A 23,068-nucleotide genomic window follows, 5' to 3' on the forward strand; every position below is an offset into this window, starting at 1 on the left:
TTCTCACTTTCATTGCTTCTGATGAGAAATCTGACATTTATTTTTGTTTCTGTATGTACCCTATCTTTTTCCTCTGGTCCCTTTGGGGATTTTATTCTTTTTCAATGGATTTGAGCAATTTAATTATGATGTGACTAGATGTGGTTTTCTCATGTTTCTTGTGCTCATTCATTTTGTTCATTTGGCTCATTGGATTGGTGGGTTTATAATCTTTACTGTGACTGGAATTTTCTGATATTGTTTCTTCAAAGATTGTTTCTTCTCCCTATGTATTTTCAGGGACATCAGTCACGCGTGTATCAAGTCTTTTAATGTTGCCCTACCACTCAATGACACTATGTTCATTAAAAACATTTTTTTTGACAGTGAGTTTCATTTTGGATCTTGTCAGTTGTTCATGGCTTTGTGTTCCCTAATCTTTTTTTTTTTCCTGCAATGTCTAATCTGCTGTTCAACCTGGTGAATTTATTGTCTTAGATGTTATAGTTTTCATCTCTAGAGTTTAATTTTGGCCATGTTCCATATTTCTAGTTAACTTTTTGGACATATGTAACAGTCATGATAACTGTTTGAAGTCCTCTCTGCTGATTTTTACATCATGTCAGTTGTGGTTCAGTTTTGATTGATTGATTAGTCTCCTCCTTATGCATCATATTTTCCTGCCTCTTTGCATGCCTGGCATTCTTTGATTGGATACCAGACATTGTCAAAGTTTCCCTTCTTGGGCACTGGCTATTTTGGTATTCCTATAAAACTTCTTGAGTTTTGTTCTGGGGTACAGTTAAGTGCCTTGTAAACAGTTTGATCCCTTTGGATCTTGCTTTGATGATTTTTTAGGTAGGTCAGTTCAGGGCTGATTATTCCCACCACTGAAACAAGAGTTTCCTGGGTGTTCTTCCCAATAGCCCATGAATTATGTGTAGTCTAGTCTGGCTGGGGGGAGCAAGTACAATTGCCTGTCCTGAGTAAGCACCAGGCATTTTTCCATGATCTTTTTAAAAGTTTCTTTCCTTAGCCTCAGGCAGTTTCTTCATAAGTATACCCTGCTCATTACTCTGCTGAGTACTTGAGGGAGACCCTGTCATATCCCTGCATTCTCTCTCTCCCTCTCTCTCTTATCACTGGATCTTTGTCCCGTGAACTCTAGCTGCCTTGCTCTCCACCGACACTCAGCTTCATCCCCACAGTCCAAGGAATAGACCTCAGATCCCCCTCGTGGGGCCCAGCCTGGAAACTCTTTGAAAGCAGTAAGCTGGGCCAATGGCAGGACTCATCTTGTTTGTTTCTCATCTCTCAGGGGTTGCTGTCCTTTGCTGCCTGATTTCCAGTGTCTTGAAAACCAGTATTTCATGTCTTTTATCCTTTTTTTTCCCTTTAGGGGTGGGGAAAAGGGGAGAGTGAGATTTAGGCAGGAAGGTAAATCTGATTTCTGTCACTCCACCTTTGTCAGAAGCTGAAGGCATCTCTTTATGTTCTTATTTTTACTGCAATAGGTGGGCTAATTTATATTCCAGTGTATTTTTCCAACTCAGGGAAAGAGCCTTTTTCTTCATAGTCTTGCCATCACAACAAACTTTCTGTACATCTACCTGTTACTCTAACAAGGGGAGTGGTGCCCTACTGACTCAACTAAGTGGGAGGTACAACAGAAGGACAATGTGGGCATTACCCAGAGATACCATATTGCATATGTTCAGCAGCTATATTCTCAAGATGTTTGGAAAGTCTTCCAATAATTATAATTGTTTTCAGTGGTGACCTACTTAACTGAATCCAGAGAAGACCAGCCAGAATGCCTATGGATTGCTTCCTGTCAAGCAGCTTATCAGTTAGAGAGGAAAAAAACAAACAAGCAAACAAAAAACACTGGTCCCAGACATTTATTCCTCTTCCCTTTTCTTTATAAGTTTCATTTTTGCTTTGGTTGGATGCATACGATCTAATGACTGGTCTCCCTCCTATACCAGGGTGCATTTGCATGCCCATGACTGTCTTTATCTGATTTCTTGACAGTATGTGGCTATTTGTGCAAAAATTATCCCATTTGAGACAGGTTGTTGCAACCTACAGAATTCTGCACCCAATAATGCCTCTTGTGCAAACCTGGATCCTTAAAGTTATTGGTTCAACTTCCATTGATTCCTCTGTTGAATCTCATGAGCAAACAAGAGCTCTTTGGTTTTCACATACTAAATCTAGGATGTTTCTAGGTTCTAGGATATTTCCCTGGCTCTCTCTTTGAGTGTTTGCCTATCTGTCTCTCTCTGTCCCTTATACTCTAGGCAGCTGTGGATCTTATCCACTTTCTTCTCCTCCTCTTCAGCTTTCCAGGACCTTGCAGTAGGTTGCCTTCAATCAGCAAGCACTTATTAGTTGCTTACGGTACCAGACCCCTCTCCAGGAGAGATGCTGCATCAGGAGCAAACTCAAGGTCCCTGCCCCTACTGCATCCATATCTGGATGACTCCACATCTGGAGTCATCAAAAATAAGAATCACCGCGGGACCAAACCCCATGATGTCTTTCCCAGGCTTATCCACCTTCCAGAGCCTAAGGGCACCAGCAGTGAGTGAAACAAGAGATGCATAGCACAGGGGGAAACGGGTGACTTCAGATCTAGAAGGCAAGTAACCAAGAATCAGGATTTTAAAAAAATAAACAAGGACCTCAGGTAAACAACAGGTCCTTACTTCCTGGCTTAGAAAGTCCATGTGTTTTACACTTCTTCAAGTGACATGATGGCTGCATTCACCAACATCTCCTAAAGGTTCCCACACATCTTAATCTTTTAACCTATGGCCACTCTATAATCTATAAGAATATGAGGCAGCATATTAAAACAGTGTTTTGTTATTTCTACCTTAATTAGAAATTCTCCAGGCAAAGATTACACATTAATTAACCCGATTTAGTATCAGTCAAAGAACTTAAAGATGATAGATCTTAAAATCGCAAATTGAGCTGAATTGTAACACAGAAATGCAAGTTGGAATCACATATTAGATGATACCTAAAAACATTTACCCCAAAATTGTAAGTGGAATAATTAAGTCACTATGATTTCTAGAATTATAAGAGTTAATCTTCATTTAAAAGATGTTATATGAGGGGCTTCCCTGGTGGTGCAGTGGTTGAGAGTCTGCCTGCCAATGCAGGGGACACGGGTTCGTGCCCCGGTCCAGGAAGATCCCACATGCCGTGGAGCAGCTAGGGCCGTGAGCCATCACCCCTGAGCCTGTGCGTCCGGAGCATGTGCTGTGCAACAGGAGAGGCTGCAACAGTGAGAGGACCGCGTACCACAAAAAAAAAAAAAAAAAAGATATTATATGGTATATTTAATATACTGGAACATAATTTTTTTAAACTTTTATTGGAGTATAGTTGACTTACAATGTTGTGTTAGTTTCAGGTGTACAGCAAAATGAATCAGTTATACATATACATATCTCCACTCTTTATTAGATTCTTCCCCCATATATGTCATTACACAGTATTGAGTAGAGTGGAACACATAATTTTAAATTTTGAAAACATAAATATTTATTGGAATTAAAGTTTGCTTAAGGGATACTAAAACCAATACAGGAAATTTAGGGAGTTCACTTTCATTAGGATTTTGAATAGAAAATAAATGCAAGACTTATACAAACTAGAATACTGTACCACCCATATTTTCCACATTGTTAGAAAATCTGGAAGACAACATAAAGTAGATTTTAGACCAAAATTATTAAACCACTGTGATGCATACAAGCAGTTCTCTCTGGAACTATGATAGGACATAAATATTTTCTATGCAGTTATACATCAATTATTAGAATTCTCTAGCGTGTTAAAAGTATTCGAGATTCATCCTAATTATCAACCTGAATTTGTTTTCTTGTACCTAGTATGGAGAGCACTAATTTATCTAAAGTGAAACCTTTTTTCTTTTCCTGACGTACATTTCAGCAAAACAGAAAGTTCAAGGAAAAAAAAAACCCATGGTTGCTATCCACTGGGATCCTGGAAATAGAAGTTGGATCACTACCTCACTTTGGAGGGAGGCACAATGGAATATGTACAGTAAACCGAGATGCCTCTGAGCTTGGATTCAGACTGGACCTGGGACTGGGTCAAGGCCAGGACAAGACACGATTAAGCACTATTATCATAGGGCATACAACCACATGACAGCGCCCATGCAGGCAATTCTGGAAAGCTCTTGAGAATACTCCCCCTCCCTTTGACTCATTTCCCATCTGGTCTTCTCATCCTCCCACCAAAGGGAAGGATTTTTCACCTTTGTGTTATGTCAGAAAACTTTACGCTCCCTGCAGGGCAACGAGAGCCAGGCAACAGCCAAGGGGCAGCTGCACTTCCCTGAAGGGCCTTTCCCCAGGTAGGCGGTTCCAGCGCTCAGGATGACCCAAGACCCCACTGCCCGCCAAGGCAACCGGCAGAAGTCCGGAGGGCAGCTGGTCCGGGGTGATTCCTACTAGCACAGGGCGTGCCTGGCCTGCACTTGGGGGAGAGCCGAATAAAATACGACCTAAAGCTTCTCTACAGCCTGAAGAGAACAGATCCCAGGTTCCTGAAAGGGCAACGGGGCGTCCCTGCGAGGACAAAGGCTTCCCCTGGTCTTCGAGGACAAGTCCCACAGAAACTGGCTTTGAGAGACACGCCAAACGAGAGGAGCAATCTTGAGTGGAGATGTCTGCAAGGAACTCTCAAGTGGTGTCGCCATTCTTATATACGGAGAGAGAGTGAGAAACACAACGTGGGAAAATGTTTACTGTGTACTTACGTATAGAATATACGATGTTATTACTCTTGCAACTTTTTTGTATGTTTCAAAGGGTTTTGGTTTTGGTTTTTCATGAATTTTTGGAACTCGAGTCCCCGATGCTCTTGGGATGAAAAGTCTGTAAATAAGTCTCCGGGTTTGTAACATGCAGGGAGAAAAGAGCCGAGGCGAGAGCTGGCCAGCCCAGGCTGTTCATTACATCTCCCCTCCTCCAGCCTGCGCGATGTCAAGGACCCTGAGGCCGGGACTCACCGGCATTTGGGGACTCAGTGCAGAAGCTCTACTGCATCTGAACCTTGAAATAAAACACAGCTCTGGTCGGGGCAGGAAGAGGAAGACTCCTGCCAGTGGAGATGCTGAAGGGGAAAAAAAAGGAAAAAAAAAAAAAAAACAGAAAGAAAAAGAAAAAAGTCTTCCCTGACCGGGAATCGAACCCGGGCCGCAGCGGTGAAAGCGCCGAATCCTAGCCACTAGACCACCAGGGAACCATTGAGAAGCCTCGACTTCGCGTCTCCAGATGAAAATTGTAAAACTACAGATTGCACTTCAGAGACCCGGAGAGCAGGAACGGAGATTTCCCAGAAGCCCAGGGCTGAATGCAGCTGTGCAAGGCTCCCAGCCCTTGCCCGGCTGCTCATCACCCTTCACATCTGCAGTCTTGGGCGACGCTGTGGGCTCTGACACAGGACACAAGGTCCGTCCTGGTCTAGCTTCAGTGCTGTGTGCTGCGAGCCAAGGTCATACTCTCTTTCTGAACCTCGGTTTACTCTTGAGTCAGGTGCCGACTGGGATGTCAGCAGGTGATGGGCGGATCCGTCCACTTCCTGATGTCTGCCCTGGTTCTGGGCGCTCTCCTGGTTAACGGACCGGTACGGGCTCCTTCCCCTCCGCGACCAGCTCAGTTCGTGGAGCCTGACATTGTTCATTTCCGTGTCTTTGGCTCGAGTCCCCGGTGCACAGTTGGGTTCGGTCTCTTTTGTTCCGTCACGCAAATCAAACTGTTGCGTAAGTGTGCCGAGGTGGGGGAAAGCCAAGTGTGAAGGGATGAACTTGTGTGCAGCCAAGCCAGGGATGAACTCCTTGGTTGCCAGAGACATAACTCGCGTGAACATGTGCAAGAGATTTAGGCGCCTGCTTAGGAGGTGAGGGGATTTCCGGATGTAAAAATGAGCCGAAGTCAGCCTTGTCCTTTGCGCACTTGGGTCAGCTGGCTGTGGCCTGGACTCCGCAGTGACTCAGAGCGGAGAAAGGAGGGCTGGCTCCTAGCGCTGAGCAGGCTCTCAGGCAGCAACGGAACTCCTGGCCTGTACCTTGGGGATGGAAAATGCAGCTGCGCCCGCTGCCTCAGCCCCTGCCTTTCGGCCGTTTTGCCTTTTTGAAAGGGAAGGTAAAAGTTTCAGAAAGGAAGAACGTCTGTTTCCGCCCGGTTTCGAACCGGGGACCTTTCGCGTGTGAGGCGAACGTGATAACCACTACACTACGGAAACACGGCGGGTGCTATACCTCAGTGACACATCCCTGAAATCCGTAGGTCCTGCCAGCACTGCCCTACTCGCCAACTTTTTAAACTGAAGAATGAAACTTGAAGCCCCAAGACCTCTCAGGCAAGGAGTCTGCGGCTTCCGAGAGGCCCTGCTTTTAGGGTTCCGAGCCAGCCCCGAAGGGAGAACCCCCGAGCCTCCCACAGTCGGCCTTTGGGCTCCCGCACCGACCGCAGAGTCCTCGGATCCACAGCTATGCCCCCGAGTGCAGCGGTCGCCCCCGCTGACTCCTCAGCTCCCAGAAACCGCGGGAGCCGGGGGTTCGCGCAAGTGCCCTTTGGGCCTAAGGGGGAAAAGTAGAGAATTAGGTTCATTCCGGTGAGCTTTTCTCTCTCTGGAGCTGATCCTGTGGGTCCCAGCTGCATTTCTCCAAAGGCTTCAAACAAAATTCCTTTAATCCACACTTGACTTAGTCGTTTTCAGGGTGAATGCTAGCTTGCTACAAACACCCCATCATAACTGAAGGAGGAAATCTACAACTTCCAGGTAAATTCTATTATCTTCCTTTGATTTCTTCAAACAACAACAACCAAAGAGACATGTCACTGGTACATACTTGCACTTTTCTTATAATACTAAAGGTATGTCTGACTATCTATGAAAAGCTCTTGCTATAGATACATGTGCAAGAGATTGTCTACCATGAGCTAAACAATCGTCATGCCTGCCCAGGGTCCAAGAATCTGATGAAGCTGGATGCAGTGCCCCACTGTCTTTAGATCACCAGTTAGATCACCATCCAAACCAGCCAGTTTTCCAGATGCAGGTCACTAATATGAGGGAGAAGAGGTCATCTAAACATTTAAACAATCGTAATTTGTTCTGGGGAATGTTGAAGGTCATCAGTGGTACAGTTAGAAGGGGAAATAAAAGCCTTCATAATAAGGATAATAGCAGCTTTCTCGAGCTTTACTGAGTGACCAGCACTGTTCCTCAGTGCTTTACTGTGGAATTTACTAAGTCCACATAACAGCCCTGGAAGATAGTGTAGGACTTTACCACCCTTGTTACAGATGAGAACACTGAGGCACTGAAAAGCTGAGCTAACCTTTTCACGGTCTCACCCCCGTGACAGTGAGAGCCAGCACTCAGACCCAGGCACTTTGCCTCCAGAGCCCTTCCCCTTGGCCACCATGCTCACGGGTAACTGAGAAAACTTCACTGAGATTTGCATCCCTTCCTTGTTCAACCTCCAAGATTTCAAAAGGAAAAGAAGTTTGAAGGGTAGGCCTACAAAACTCCCAAGACTAATTAATGAAATGAAGAAGAAGAGGAGATAGAGGAAACGGGCCCTTTGGAGAAGCCACGACGTTAGACGCAGAGAGAATGACAATGAGCTTGTTAAAGACATACTAACTGGAAACTATTTAAAGACTAAGAAGGACCTATCTTCCAACAATTGAAGGCCTAAACTTTCCCTTTCCGTGGCAGTCTCCACCCAAGAATACATTTCAAAGCTACCAATATAGTATATACAGTTGTGAATATGAAAATCATACTTCAACATTAGTAGTAAAGAAGATTATTTTTGAATTTTCTTTATATTTATACAGCAGGTTCTTGTTAGTAATTTTATACATATTAGTGTATATATGTCAATCCCAATCTCCCAGTTCACCCCACCACCATGAACCCCTTTGCCACTTTCCCCGCGTTGATGTCCGGTGTTTGTTCTCTACAGCTGTGTCTCTCTTTCTGCGCTACAAACCGGTTCATCTGAACCATTTTTCGAGGTTCCACATATATGCATTAATATACGATATTTGTTTTCCTCTTTCTCACTTACTTCAAGTAGTAAAGAGACTTTGAATGAGTTAGCTCACATGGTTCCTAATAAAAATGGGAAACAGTTATTAGGATGTTGTCATTAAAAAAAGACAGGATTTATAAAAGAGCCAGAAGTGAGAAGAGAGGAAACACACACACACACACACACACACACACACACACACACACTCACACACACACACACAAAGCCTGAGAAAGGGGAGTTTTCCCTTTCCTTGAGGAACAGATAGCTGAAAGCCATCAAACACCTAGTCTGGACGGGTTAATCTCGTGACGTTCCGAACTAATCAGGTAAACGCTTTTGGCTATGTGTGGAGGCTCCAAAACTTCTTCAGAGTTTAGTGGTGACGTGAATGTGGCGGCTTTTCTTTGTGTACGACCTGCCAGTGTCCTCCCTTTGGCACCTCTGAGTTACTTAAGCCTAATTGAACTACTTTCCTCATCAGAATTTCTCAATTTCATATACCCTCCCCCTTCCTTGACTCATATTGATTCTTAACAGAGCAAGATTTGATCATGAACACTTGCTTCTATCTTTGCCGCAGTATTAACAGTGGAATGTCAGCTTAGGGTCATGGTTGTGAGCAACATACAAGTAAGTAGTCAGATATCCAATACTGAAGGGAAGCCAAAAATCTGAGGACAACAAAAATATCCCAGTAAGTACTTTGAACTTACTTTTCCTCCTAGCCCAGGACAAAGCAGAAGAAAAAGTATCAACATCACTTTAACAATAACCAAGTGGCATTAAACTTTTAAAAACTTAGGCATAATATGCATAAAGTACAAAGAGTGTACAGTTCCCAAACCATTACCAGTGTACACCAACGTGAATAACTGATGAAGCAAGCTGAATAACTAAGGTATGGAAAATGACCAGACCACAGAAGACTTCCTCATGACTCTTCCCATGCAAGAGCTCAGAGGAATCACGCACATACCCCTCCCAACCTCTCTGCCTGTTACTTTCACATAAATTGGATCACAGGGCATGCACTGGATTTGGGGGCCTGGAGGGGCATGGGTCTGACTTCTTTCACTCAACATTATGTCTATGAAATATAACCCTATTTTTTACGTACTTCTTTGTCTCTCTGTGTACTCCTTGTAAGAATATAACTCTCCATAGATTTCTACTGTTGGACATTTCAGTTGTTTCCAGTTGAGGATATTCTGAAATGGTACGAACATTTTTTTTGTGTGAATTTTGGTGGACATACACATTTTTCTATGGCACCCCATTCCAGCAGAATAATGCCAGTGTTGACTTTAAAAATAATACTTTTGGGGGCTTCCCTGGTTGCGCATTGGTTAAGAATCCGCCTGCGAAGGGAGGGGACACGGGGAGACCCCACATGTTGTGCAGCAACTAAGCCCGTGCACCCCAGCTACTGAGCCTACACTCTAGAGCCCGTGAGCCACAACTACTGAGCCCTCATGCCACAACTACTGATGCCTGTATGCCGACAGCCCATGCTCCACAACAAGAGAAGCCACCACGATGAAGAGTAGGCCCCAATCATTGCAACTACAGAAAGCACTCCCCCAGCAAAGGAGACCCAACGCAGCCAAAAACAAAGAAGCAAAATAAATGTAAAAACTTTATAAATATAAAAATATATAAAAGTTGGGTTTTTTTTTGTTTTTTTCCAGCAAAAAGGGTTTATTCAGGAATAGCAGAAGAATTGCAATTCAGGACAAGCAAGCTATAGCAAAAGCCATAGGCAAGTCCTACAGACAAAGGACAGGAAGGAACCTTACTTTACAGAGAAAGAGGAGGAAGCTGAGGGAGGTTGTTGTGAACCCAAGCCCATTGGAGAAAAGTGAAAGTTCAGGGTGATGACGGTTTCTCATTGCCAAACTGCTGATTTCTTGCAGGAGATGCTACGTACATGTTTTTCTGTTGGGGCCTGTAATCGATGATTCTTTCCTATTGATGCTCCTTCTGTTTGGGTCTGTAATTGACGATACTTCCTGTCTTTGGACTTGAGTGGTACCCCATGACAGCTCCCACTTCTGGTCTCCCGACTTCATTTTAGTGACGTTTCCCTTTATTGGTTTTCAAACCTGTCACAAGGAATTTTGAATTTTCAAGTTTAATCTATTTTAATGCTTTAGGAGCCTAACTACATCAAAATATTATCATTACAACCTGTGGCCCTAGCAACTTTCAAGTGTTCAGTAGCTACATGTGGCTTGTCCCTATCATATTGGAGAGCACAGGTCAAAGGTGTAGCACAGCTAAAAGTACGATTTCTGGGCCACAGCATATAACTGTGTATGTATGACCCTCAGCTGATGCTGCCAAATTTTTTTCCAACCTGTTGAACTTTTTTTTACCCTTTCCAGAAATGAATAAGAATTTCCAGTGCTCTCCATCCTGTCAACATTTGGTGTTTTTTGTCCTTTTTTGTTAAAAGTAAGCTTTATTGAGGTGTAATTTACATAGTAAAATCTGCCAACATTAGATTATCCTACATTCTTTTCAATGATATCATTTCTGTGCAAAGCTGGATTTTGGTGCTTGCTGTGATAAAATGCAAGGGCCATGCAAAAATGAATGTGTAACGAGAAGCAAGGAGGCGACTCAGAAGGTTTCAGAGGCTGTGCAGTGCGCAGCATTAAGGTTATGATTCTGCCGTGTCAGAGCAGTGAAAACACAAGCCATGCTACTGAACTTTTGTCAAGGGGACACATAAGAATAGCCACAGCACCAGCCGCAAACCTACAAAATATAGAAACATATGTGAACCCAGAAAACAACAGCATTCCCCAAGGAAAGCGCTGTTGTCAGCCAACCTATCAGGAAATCAGGGCAAATGGGAAGCACAAAGACAGAGAGAATTTTCAGGCAACCAAAGAGAATTCGTTAATTAAATCAATTTAATATCAGTCAAAGGATTAAAGTTAACTCTAGATATTGAATTTGTAATTTAAGCGGACACATGATGGAACATGAGAATGTTGGAATCATATATTGGTATATATGGAATCATATATTAGATGACACCTAAAAATATTTACCAGAAATTGTAAGTGGAATAATTGAGTCGTCTGGTTTCTAGAATTACAAGTATTCATTCCTCTTTAAAGATATTAGTATATTTAATGTACTTGGCTAGTATATTTAATATACTTCAACACATAAATTTAAATGTTTAGACGTTGAAAACTTATTCGATATGTTTGCTTATTTAACCGGTACAACCAGTATAGGAAATTTAGGAAGTCCAACTTAACTCAGACGTTCAAGACAAAATAAAGACAAGAATTACGTACCAGAATACTATACCACCATTATTTTCTACATTATATGATAAACTGAAAATATATATATATTAGTTTTTAGACAAAAATTATTAAACGAATCTAAGTTTTCTGAGTAACCTCGATAAAAACACACCACGTGATATAAACATTTTAAATGCCATTATATATTAAATGTATAACTAATTTAAATTGCTTAAAAATATTAAGGGTCATGTTTGTAATCAATTTCATTTCGTTTCTCACTGTTCTTCCAAGTAATCAAGACCATTAATTTAATCTACAGCTAAATCTGTTATTGTTCCTTATCACCAGTTCAACAACAAAATTTTTCCTTATATAAATACCACATTGAAAGCATAAGTAGTAAAGCATTTTTCCCAGATATTCTTAATTTTCTTATTTTAAAGTTATATAAGTGATTATTACTTTCCCGAAATTAATTGGGGAAGTAATTTTTAATTAATTAAAATTTTAGAGGCCTGATTTATCTATTCTCTCCCAAGGAAGAGAAAGTATATTGTTTAGTTTCTGAGAAAATATATTTAAAGGGGAAAAAATTCATCAAACTAGTGCGCATTATTTAACGTGAAAGCAGAGGCAACGATATGTATTAACAGCAACTGACAGTGAGGGAAAAAAAATGAAATAAGTCAGCCACATTAGGTCCTTGAAGGAATCTCATTAGTGAAAATCGGAGTGCTTCTGTGATATGCTTTTGAGTCTCCAGGGTATGTATCTGTGCAACGTCATTGCTCCTCATCCATCTGTATTAAGGACTGAACTGGCTTACAGTTCTGGAAGGTTTAAATCTTGACTTGTAGGGTTGTCACAAATGCTCGTTGCTAACTTTGTTGCTTGTTTCTAATGATATAAATGTCTTTCCTCTGCTTTCTGTAGTCTGATATAAGCAATTCCTAAAGGACATTTGTTTGAATTTTTTCAGTTTTTTAGAAACTTCGGTATACTAGTGAAAGAAAATTGCCTATTCCATTCTAAAAATTCAATATTCTTCCTCTATTAATTCCCCTTACTACTGTGGAGCTCCATTTGAGGGAACCATTGCATATTAAGATCATCCTTATTGTAGCTCCTACACTTTTGCAGTTATTGACAAGGATTGCCTGGGCCCATGTGGTTTTTACGTAATACTGGAAATACAAGAGGTGGACAGCTTCTCATTGTTGCGGTGTCACATACCGGGAAATACCAGAATCCTCAGGACAAGCATCAGACAAAAAAGACTCATGGTCCAGATTAGCTGTCATCTTCTACCTAACAGGGAATAGATCCCTGTAAACCACCACCCAACAGGGATTATCCCCGAAGTTCACTTCCTAAAATTAAAACCAGAATCCCGCACTGAGAGGAGAAATTAGTGATGCACAAATGAGAGGGAGAGAGAGAGAAAATCCTTGTCCAGTAACCACACAGTATGAAAAAGCCAAAATGCTCAATTTCTGCACATGAGATTTAACAGAACAGAGGAAACATGAGCTAATAACTCTAAGGGTCCAGGTCTGAAGCAGGAACCTGTGGGGGGGCAGGATTCTGTTGGCTCCCACGATGTGTCTTACATGGGCTAATTTTTATAGTCACAGCCAAAAAACACAGAAACAAAGAAACAAATAAAAAACTGACAAGGAGTAACATAGAAACACTTATTCCCATGCTAATTCCCCATTTTATAGGAGGAAGGACAGGCATTAGATTGTTTTCATCAAATTAAAAGTATAAGCAAAATTTATAAATAAAAGAGAAAAGGGGAGAAGGTAAAAACCTCTGGGATCAGTGAGATTCTTCTCTTTGGATAAGATGCTTGGCAGGACGTTATCAAAGAGGTCATTCTGGGCAGTCTTCTCTGGACCCTGTTGACTAGGTCAGCAGAGAAAACAATTACATTTATTGGAGGATTTTTAAAATATTGAATGTTGAGCTTTCGAACATATGCAATAGAATATCTCTGGGTAATGCCCACAATGTCCCTCTGTTGTCCTTCCCCTTAGTTATGTCGGAAGGGCACTGCTCCCTTTATTAGTTAGACTATCTTAGAGAGATGTATACAAAGATTGCTGAGTTGGCAAGTAAATGAAGAAAGGGACATTGAAAGACTGGAAAATAAAATAGAACATGATCAGTCCCACTTCTGTGGAAGGAAAATTTGAAGGATTTACCAACATTAGAAGCATAGAAACACTAAAGGTAGCACTTGCACTTCCAGTTCTCTAAGCTATGGAAACACCTGCATGGGTGGTCAGAGGTGTGTGTACAATAATGATGGTTGCAGCATATTCGTCATCGTGAAACCATGAAACCAAGTAATACAAAACCAGGGAAGAAAGCCCTTTATCAAAAATAATGCAGAGGAGAATTATGATGATGAGTTCACTGCTAATATCATTCATAGAACAATTACTAACGTTCACACATGAAAACTTTAAGACACATAAAATATGACTTTCTTGTCCAAGAATATAGACTTGGCCGAATAAAGACTATCCCACCAGACCGCGGATTCCTGGATCTCTTTCAGGAGGCCGTAAGTTAGGCAAGTATAGAGTCCAATAGAGACGACAGACAATAGAGCTGGGAAGGGGAGTATGGCCCAAGACTGGCAGCAGTTGTGAGGTGGATAGAACCCCGAACACAGTTCGGTAAACTTTGTGGAAGCAGATGTACAGGTAATAATCAGCATGGAACACCGGGAATGGTAATCAACACGGAAAACCTTGAATTGGTTCTAAAACCTCTCCCACCGTCCCTGGGTGGGCTCGAACCACAAACCTTCCCATTAACAGCCGATCGCGCTAACCCACTGCACCACAGAGACAGCAACACGTGACTCTTCTGGACTCCCTGTGGAGTAGACACTTACGAATTCCCAGGATGTGCCGCCTTTCTCGCAGGAAAATGGTACCAGTTCCAAAGCCTCGGAAGAATGGACGGTTTAGAGCACTTAATCACACAGGACCTGAGACTGGGTCAAGGTCAGGAAAAGACAACACTAAGCACTAGTATCACAGGGCATCCACCCATGCAGACAATTCTGACAAGCACTTGAGAATACTCCCCCTGCCTTTGACGCATTTCCCATCTGCTCCTCTCATCCTCCCACTCACTACAGGGAAGGATTCGTCACCTTTGTGTCAGAATCCTTTACGCTCCCTGCAGGGCACAGAGATCCAGGCAACAGCCAAGGGGCAGCTGCACTTCCCTGAAGGGCCTTTCCCCAGGTAGGCGGTTCAGGCGCTCAGGCTGACCCAAGACCCCACTGCCCGCCAAGGCAACCGGGAGGAGACCGGAGGGCAGCCGGTCCAGGGGGATTCCTACTAGCACAGAACGTGTCTGGCCTGCACTTCGGGGGGAGCTGAATAAAACTCCTCCTGAAGCTTCTCTACAGCCTGAAGAGAACGGATTTCAGGTTCCTGAAAGGGCAAGGGGGCGGCCCCGCGAGGACAAAGGCTTCCCCTTGTCTTGGAGGACAAGTCCCGCAGACGCTGGCTTTGAGAGACATGCCAAACGAAAGGAGCAATCTTGAGTGGAGATGTCTGCAAGGAACTCTCAAGTGGTGTCGCCATTCTTATAGACGGAGAGAGAGTGAGAAACCCAACGTGGGAAAATGTTTACTGTGCACTTACGTATAGAATATACGATGTTATTACTCTTGCAACTTTTTTGTATGTTTCAAAGAGTTTTCCTTTTGGTTTTCAATGAACTCGAGTCCCCGATGCTCTTGGGATGAAAACTGTGTAAATAAGTCTTCGGGTTTGTAACATGCAGGGAGAAAAGAGCCGAGGCGAGAGCTGGCCAGCCCAGGCTGTTCATTACATCTCACCTTCTCCAGCCTGCGTGATGTCAAGGACCCTGAGGCCGGGACTCACCGGCATCTGGGGACTCAGTGCAGAAGCTCTTCTGCATCTGAACCTTGAAGTAAAACACAGCTTTAGTCGCGGCAGGAAGAGGAAGACTCCTGCCAGTGGAGCTGCTGAAGGCGAAAAAACATGGAAAAAAAAAAGTCTTCCCTGACCGGGAATCGAACCCGGGCCGCAGCGGTGAAAGCGCCGAATCCTAGCCACTAGACCACCAGGGAACCATTGAGAAGCCTCGACTTCGCGTCTCCAGATGAAAATTGTAAAACTACAGATTGCACTTCAGAGACCCGGAGAGCAGGAACGGAGATTTCCCAGAAGCCCAGGGCTGAATGCAGCTGTGCAAGGCTCCCAGCCCTTGCCCGGCTGCTCATCACCCTTCACATCTGCAGTCTTGGGCGACGCTGTGGGCTCTGACACAGGACACAAGGTCCGTCCTGGTCTAGCTTCAGTGCTGTGTGCTGCGAGCCAAGGTCATACTCTCTTTCTGAACCTCGGTTTACTCTTGAGTCAGGTGCCGACTGGGATGTCAGCAGGTGATGGGCGGATCCGTCCACTTCCTGATGTCTGCCCTGGTTCTGGGCGCTCTCCTGGTTAACGGACCGGTACGGGCTCCTTCCCCTCCGCGACCAGCTCAGTTCGTGGAGCCTGACATTGTTCATTTCCGTGTCTTTGGCTCGAGTCCCCGGTGCACAGTTGGGTTCGGTCTCTTTTGTTCCGTCACGCAAATCAAACTGTTGCGTAAGTGTGGCGAGGTGGGGGAAAGCCAAGTGTGAAGGGATGAACTTGTGTGCAGCCAAGCCAGGGATGAACTCCTTGGTTGCCAGAGACATAACTCGCGTGAACATGTGCAAGAGATTTAGGCGCCTGCTTAGGAGGTGAGGGGATTTCCGGATGTAAAAATGAGCCGAAGTCAGCCTTGTCCTTTGCGCACTTGGGTCAGCTGGCTGTGGCCTGGACTCCGCAGTGACTCAGAGCGGAGAAAGGAGGGCTGGCTCCTAGCGCTGAGCAGGCTCTCAGGCAGCAACGGAACTCCTGGCCTGTACCTTGGGGATGGAAAATGCAGCTGCGCCCGCTGCCTCAGCCCCTGCTTTTTGGCCGTTTTGCTTTTTTGAAAGGGAAGGTAGAAGTCTCAGAAAGGAAGAACATCTGTTTCCGCCTGGTTTCGAACCGGGGACCTTTCGCGTGTGAGGTGAACGTGATAACCACTACACTACGGAAACACGGCGGGTGCTACAGTTTAGTGACATATCCCTGAAATCCGTACGTCCTACCATCACTGCCCTACTCTCCAAGTTTTTAAACTGAAGAATGAACCTTGAAGCCCCAAGACCTCTCAGGCAAGGAGACTGCGGCTTCCGAGAGGCCCTGCTTTTAGGGCTCCGAGCCTGCCCAGAAGGGAGGACCCCCCGAGCCTCCCACAGTCGGCCTTTGGGCTCCCGCACCGACCGCAGAGTCCTCGGATCCACAGCTTTGCCCCCGAGTGCAGGGGTCGCCCCCGCTGACTCCTCAGCTCCCAGAAGCCGCGGGAGCCGGGGGTTCGCGCAAGTGCCCTTTGGGCCTAAGGGGAAAAGGTAGAGAATTAGGTTCATTCCGGTGAGCTTTTCTCTCTCTGGAGCTGATCCTGTGGGTCCCAGCTGCATTTCTCCAAAGGCTTCAAACAGAATTCCTTTAATCCACACTTGACTTAGTCGTTTTCAGGGTGAATGCCAGCTTGCTACAAACACTCCATCATAACTGAAGGAGGAAATCTACAACTTCCAGGTAAATTCTAGTTTCTTCCTTTCATTTCTTCAAACAACAACAACCAAAAAGACAGGTCACTGGTACATACTTGCACTTTTTTTATAATACTTAAGGTATGTCTGACTATCTATGAAAAGCTCTTGCTATAGAAACATGTGCAAGAGATTGTCTACCAGGAGCTAAACAATCGTCATGCCTGCCCAGGGTCCAAGAAGCTGATGAAGCTGGATGCAGTGCCCCACTGCCTTTAGATCACCAGTTAGATGACCATCCAAACCAACCAGTTTTCCAGATTGAGGTCACTTATATGAGGGAGAAGAGGTCGCTAAACATTTAAACAATCGTAATTTGTTCTGGGGAAGGTTGAAGGTCAGCAGTGGTACAGTTAGAAGGGGAAATAAAAGACTTCACAATATTAGGATAACAGCAGCTTTCTCGAGCTTTACTGAGTGAGCAGCACTGTTCCTCAGTGCTTTACTGTGGAATAACTTACTAAGTCCACATAACAACCCTGGAGGACAATGTAGGGCTTTACTACCCCTTGTTGCAGATGAGAACACCGAGGCACTGAAAAGCCGAGCTAACCTTTTCAAGGTCTCACTCCCGTGACAGTGAGAGCCAGCACTCAGACCCAGGCACTTTGCCTCCAGAGCCCTTCCCCTTGGCCACCATGCTCACGGGTATCTGAGGAAACTTCACTGAGATTTGCATCCCTTCCTTGTTCAACCTCCAAGATTTCAAAAGGAAAAGAAGTTTGAAAGGTAGGCCTACAAAACTCCCAAGACTAATTAATGAAATGAAGAAGAAGAAGAGGAGAAAGAGGAAACGGGCCCTTGGGAGAAGCCACAACGTTAGACGCAGAGAGAATGACGATGAGCTTGTTAAACACATACTAACTGGAAACTGCCTATTTAAAGACTAAGAAGGACTCATCTTTCAACAATTTAAGGCCTAAACTTTCCCTTTCCACGGCAGTCTCCACCCAAGAATACATTTCAAAGCTACCAATAGAGTGTATACAGATGTGAACATGAAAATCATATGTCAACATTAGTGGTAAAGAGATTATTTTTGAATTTTGTTTATTTTTTATACAGCAGGTTCTTATTAGTAATTTTATACATATTAGTGTATATATGTCAATCCCAATCTCCCAATTCGCCCCAGCACCACGAACCCCTCTGCCACTTTTTCCGCGTTGGTGTCCATATGTTTGTTCTCTACAGCTGTGTCTCTCTTTCTGCCCTGCAAACCGGTTCATCTTAACCATTTGTCTAGCATCCACATATATGCATTAATCTACAATATTTGTTTTCGTCTTTCTAACTTACTTCAAATAGCAAAGAGACTTTGAATGAGTTAGCTCCCATGGTTCCTAATAAAAATGGGAGACAGTTATTAGGATGTTGTCATTAAAAAAGACAGGATTTATAAAAGAGCCAGAAAAGAGAAGAGAGGAAACACACACACACATATACACAAACACACACACACACACACAAAGCCTGACAAGGGGAGTTTTCCCTTTCCTTGAGGAACAGATAGCTGAAAGCCATCAAACACCTAGTCTGGACGGGTTAATCTCGTGACGTTCCGAACTAACAAGGTAAACGCTTTTGGCTATGTGTGGAGGCTCCAAAAATTCTTCAGAGTTTAGTGGTGACGTGAATGTGGCGGGTGTTCTTTGTGTACGACCTGCCAGTGTCCTCCCTTTGGCACCTCTGAGTTACTTAAGCCTAATTGAACTACTTTCCTCATCAGAATTTCTCAATTTCATATACCCTCCCCCTTCCTTGTCTCATATTGATTCTTAACAGAGCAAGATTTGATCATGAACTCTTGCTTCTCTCTTTGCCGCAGTAAGAACAGTGGAATGTCAGATTAGGGTCATGGTTGTGAGCAACATATAAGTAAGTAGTCAGACATCCGATACTGAAGGGAAGCCAGAAATCTGAGGACAGAAAAGTATCCCAGTAAGTACTTTGAACTTACTTTTCCTCCTAGCCCAGGACAAAGCAGAAGAAAAAGTATCAACATCACTTTAACAATAACCAAGTGGCATTAAATTTTAACAAATGAGGCAGAATATGCATAAAGTACAAAGAGTGTACAGTTCCCAAACCATTACCAGTGTACACCAATGTGAATAACTGATGAAGCAACCTGAATAACTAAGGTATGGAAAATGACCAGACCACAAAAGGCTTCCTCATGACTCTTCCCATGCAAGAGCTCAGAGGAATCACGCACATACCCCTCCCAACCTCTCTGCCTGTTACTTTCACATAAATTGGATCACAGGGCATGCACTGTGTTTGGGGGCCTGGAGGGGCATGGGTCTGACTTCTTTCACTCAACATTATGTCTATGAAATTTAACCCTATTTTTCACGTACTTCTTTGTCTCTCTGTGTAGTCCTTGTAAGAATATAACTCTCCACAGATTTCTACTGTTGGACATTTCAGTTGTTTCCAGGTGAGGATGTCTGAAATGCTACGAACATTTTTTTGTGACTTTTGGTGAACATACACATTTTTCTATGGCACCCCATTCCAGCAGAATAATGCCAGTGTTGACTTTAAAAATAATACTTTTGGGGGCATCCCTGCTTCCGCATTGGTTAAGAATCCGCCTGCGAAGGCAGGGGACACGGGGTCAAGCCCTGGTCCGGTAAGATTCCACGTGTTGAGCAGCAGCTAAGCCCGTGCAGCCCAGCTACTGGGCCTACGCTCTAAAACCCAGGAGCCACAACTACTGAGCCCTAATGCCACAACTACTGACGCCTGCGCGCCGAGAGCACAGGCTCCGCAAGAAGAGAAGCCACCATGACGAAGAGTACGCCCCAATCACTGCAACTAGAGAAAGCCCTCGCCCAGCAACAGAGACCCAACGCAGCCAAAAACAAAGAAGCAAAATAAATGTAAAAAATTTATAAATATAAAAATATATAAAAGTTGGGGGTTTTTTTGTTTTTTTTTTTTCCAGCAAAAAGGGTTTATTCAGGAATAGCGGAAGAATTGCAATTCAGGACAAGCAAGCTATAGCAAAAGCCATAGGCAAGTCCCACAAACAAAGGACAGGAAGGAAACTTACTTTACAGAGAGAGAGGAGGAAGCTGAGGGAGGTTGTTGTGAACCCAAGCCCATTGGAGAAAAGTGCAAGTTCAGGGTGATGACGGTTTCTCATTGCCAAACTGCTGATTTCTTGCAGGAGATACAACGTACATGTTTTTCTGTTGGGGCCTGTAATCGATGATTCTTTCCTATTGATGCTTCTTCTGTTTGGGTCTGTAATTGATGATACTTCCTGTCTTTGGACTTGAGTGGTACCCCATGACAGCTCCCACTTCTGGTCTCCCGACTTCATTTTAGTGACGTTTCCCTTTTTTCGTTTTCAAACCCGTTACAAGGAATTTTGAATTTTCTAGTTTAATCTATTTTAATATTTTAGGAGACTTACTACATCAAAATATTATCATTACAACCTGTGGCCCTAGCAACTTTCAAGTGTTCAGTAGCTACATGTGGCTTGTACCTATCATATTGGAGAGCACAGGTCAAAGGTGTAGCACAGCTAAAAGTACGATTTCTGGGCCACAGCATATAACTGTGTATGTATGACCCTCAGCTGATGCTGCCAAATTTTTTTCCAACTTGTTGAACTATTTTATACCCTTTCCAGAAATGAATAAGAATTTCCAGTGCTCTCCATCCTGTCAACATTTGGTTTTGTTTGTCCTTTTTTGTTAAAAGTAAGCTTTAGGGCTTCCCTGGTGGCGCAGTGGTTGAGAGTCTGCCTGCCAATGCAGGGGACACGGGTTTGTGCCCCGGTCCGGGAAGATCCCACATGCTGCAGTGGCTGGGCCTGTGAGCCATGGTCGCTGAGCGTGTGCGTTCAGAGCCTGTGCTCCGCAACGGGAGAGGCCAAAACAGTGAGAGGCCCACGTACCACAAAAAAAAAAAAAAAAGTAAGCTTTATTGAGGTGTAATTTACATAGTAAAATCTGCCAACATTAGATTATCCTACATTCTTTTCAATGATATCATTTCTGTGCAAAGCTGGATTTTGGTGCTTGCTGTGATAAAAAGCAAGGACCATGCAAAAATGAATGTGTAAGGAGAAGCAAGGAGGCGACTCAGAAGGTTTCAGAGGCTGTGCAGTGCGCAGCATTAAGGTTATGATTCTGCCGTGTCACAGCAGTGAAAACACAAGCCACGCTACTGAACTTTTGTCAAGCGAACACATAAGAATAGCCACAGCACCAGCCGCAAACCTACAAAATATAGAAACATATGTGAACCCAGAAAACAACAGCATTCCCCAAGGAAAGCGCTGTTGTCAGCCAACCTATCAGGAAATCAGGGCAAACGGGAATCACAAAGACAGAGAGAATTTGCAGGCAACCAAGGATGATTCGTTAATTAAATCAATTTAATGTTAGTCAAAGGATTAAAGTTAACTCTAGGTCTTGAATTTGTAATTTAAGCTGACACATGATGGAACATGAGAATGTTGAAATCATATATTCGTATATATGGAATCACATATTAGATGACACCTAAAAATATTTACCAGAAATTGTAAGCGGAATAATTGAGTCGTCTGGATTCTAGAATTACAAGTATTCATTCCTCTTTAAAGATATTAGTATATTTAATCTACTTGGCTAGTATATTTAATATACTTCAACACAGAAATTTAAATGATTTTTTCAATGACATTGAAATCTTCCTGAATATTTCCTTATTTAACTGGTACAACCAGTATAAGAAATGTAGGAAGTCCAACTTAACTCAGATGTTCAAGCTAAAATAAAGCCAAGACTTACATTCCAGAATATTATACCACCATTATTTTCTACATTATAAGATAATCTGAAAAAAAATATGTAGTCATTTTCAGACCAAAATTATTAAACCAATCTAAGTTTTATGAGTAACCTTGATAAAAACACACCACATGACATAAACATTTTAAATGTCGTTATATATAAAATGTATAAATTATTTAAATTGCTTAAAAGTATTAAGGGTCATCTTTGTAATCAATTTCATTTCATTTCTCACTGTTCTTCCCAGTAATCAAGACTATTAATTTACTCTACAGCTAAATCTGTTATAGTTCCTTGTCACCAATTCAACAACAAAATTTTTCTTCATATAAATACCACATTGAAAGCATAAGTAGTAATGCATTTTTCCCAGAAATTCTTAATTCTCTTATTTTATATTTACATAAGTGATTATTACTTTTCTGAAATTAATTGGGAAATTAATTTTTAATTTATTTAAATTTTTAGAGGTCAAATTGTCTATTCTATCCTAAGGAATAGAAAGTATATTGTTTTGTTTCTGAGAAAATATATTTAAAGGGAAAAAAATTTATCAAACTAGTGGGCATTATTTAAGGTGAAAGCAGAGGCAATGATATGTATTAACAGCAACAGACAGTGAGGGAAACAAAATGAAATAAGTAAGCCACATTAGGTCCTTGAAGGAAGTTCGTTAGTGAAAATCGGAGTACTTCTGTGATATGCTTTTGAGTCTCCAGGGTATGTATCTGTGCATGACGTCATTGCTCCTCATCCATCTGTATTAAGGACTGAACTGGCTTACAGTTCTGGAAGGTTTAAATCTTGACTTGTAGGGTTGCCACAAGTGCTCATGTTGCTGACTTGGTTGCTTGTTTGTAATGATGTGTCTTTCCTCTGCTTACTGTAGTCTGAAGTAAGCAATCCCTAAAGGACATTTGTTTGAATTTTTTCAGTTATTTAAACTTGAGTATACCAATGAAAAGAAACCTGCGTATTCCAAGCTAAAAATTCAATACTCTTCCTGTAATAATCCCCTTATTACTGTGGAGCTCCTTATGAGGGAACCATTGCATATTAAGATCATCCTTATTGTAGCTACTACACTTTTGCAGTTATTGACAAGGATTGCATTGGCCCACGCGGTTTTTACCAAATAGTGGAAAGACAAGAGGTGGACAGCTTCTCACTGCTGTGGTGTCACATACCAGGAAATACCAGAATCCTCAGGACAAGCATCAGACAAAAAAGACTCATGGTC

The 23,068-nt window shown here is 42.9% G+C and overlaps 2 non-coding genes across 2 annotated transcripts; both read right to left on the reverse strand.

The window, feature by feature from the left end:
- Positions 1 to 6,200: 6,200 nt before the first annotated feature.
- On the reverse strand, positions 6,201 to 6,273 carry TRNAV-CAC (transfer RNA valine (anticodon CAC)). Its single transcript has one exon. It is a non-coding gene; the product is annotated as a tRNA-Val (tRNA).
- Positions 6,274 to 16,401: 10,128 nt separating this feature from the next.
- Positions 16,402 to 16,474, reverse strand: TRNAV-CAC (transfer RNA valine (anticodon CAC)). Its single transcript has one exon. It is a non-coding gene; the product is annotated as a tRNA-Val (tRNA).
- Between the last annotated feature and the right edge of the window lie 6,594 nt (positions 16,475 to 23,068).

The sequence above is a fragment of the Lagenorhynchus albirostris genome, chromosome 2 (genome assembly GCF_949774975.1).
Source record: "Lagenorhynchus albirostris chromosome 2, mLagAlb1.1, whole genome shotgun sequence".
Lineage (NCBI taxonomy): Eukaryota > Metazoa > Chordata > Mammalia > Artiodactyla > Delphinidae > Lagenorhynchus > Lagenorhynchus albirostris.